Here is a 1092-nt window from a genome sequence, read left to right on the forward strand (position 1 = left end):
AGAGGTAGGCTGGCTCAGGGGCCTCTCACCTTATCCCTTACTGGCTCTTCACCTCTTCCTCCTGTACTTTCCCAATAACAACTTATTTTTTTCCAACTCTCCCTAGAGAACCAGTTCAGTTTTATTACCGCAAATAAACATTAATGTTAACTGAATTAACATGAGATGAGGAACAAACAGAGGTCAGTTTAAAGGAAGACTAGTCTGAACTTTGGGGGACATACAGAGCAAGGCAGGTGTCCGCCTACAACCATCTGAAAGGGAAAACCTGACAGTCTTGCCTCTTGTGTATACACCTGTAAACGTGCTGGGATTATTATTCACCCTTACTGCAGCATCTGGATCAGCTCCCTATTAACGTAGGTAGAAGCCATGCTTTAAAAGCTTAAAATATATAGTTCTGTGTTCCCAGTGAGAAGCTTTTAGTGCTAGGAAGTCTCTGGCTTTATGGGAAGCTGCAGTATGTAAGGCATCGGCAATTTGCAGGGGAGAACAGGCCATGCAATTTAATGCTAAATGGTGATATACTAAATAAATTATTATAAAGAACTAACTCTTCTTCAATATAATTACTTTTTTTTTTCATTTCAGAGGAGAGGAAACAGCCTAATTGGATAGAGGGGAAGCCAAGCCCGGGAAAGCGAGGTGGCTTTTTGTCCGTGGTGCTGCAAACCTGTGGGCAGAGGTAGACCTCAGAAGCTCGAGCTGAGCCGTGGGCCCCGGCCCCACGCATGTCCGCCTCCTCCGGAGCGAAACTGGGATGTATTTACGTCCTTGCTCCTCCTCTCCCTCCTGCCCTGCTCCCTGTAGAAATAGGCCTGGGTATATGTGTTAGGATTTAAGTCTTAGGGCAGCAAAGCTACTGCGAGGGAAACCACTCCTATCCTGCCAAGAAGTGCCAGTTAGCGGAAATACTATGAAGACCATAGACAAGGATTTTTAGATGCAGTAAATCCCCGTGCGTGCAAACATATAATACGGACAAGCAATACTACTTTGAAATGTTCTAGTATCCCTCAATGTAATAAATATTTTATTAGAGTAATAGAAAAAAATGCATACAGATAACCATAGGATACACACACAACTGGA

Source organism: Aptenodytes forsteri, unplaced genomic scaffold (assembly GCF_000699145.1).
Source record: "Aptenodytes forsteri isolate BGI_AS27 unplaced genomic scaffold, ASM69914v1 Scaffold262, whole genome shotgun sequence".
Classification (NCBI taxonomy): domain Eukaryota; kingdom Metazoa; phylum Chordata; class Aves; order Sphenisciformes; family Spheniscidae; genus Aptenodytes; species Aptenodytes forsteri.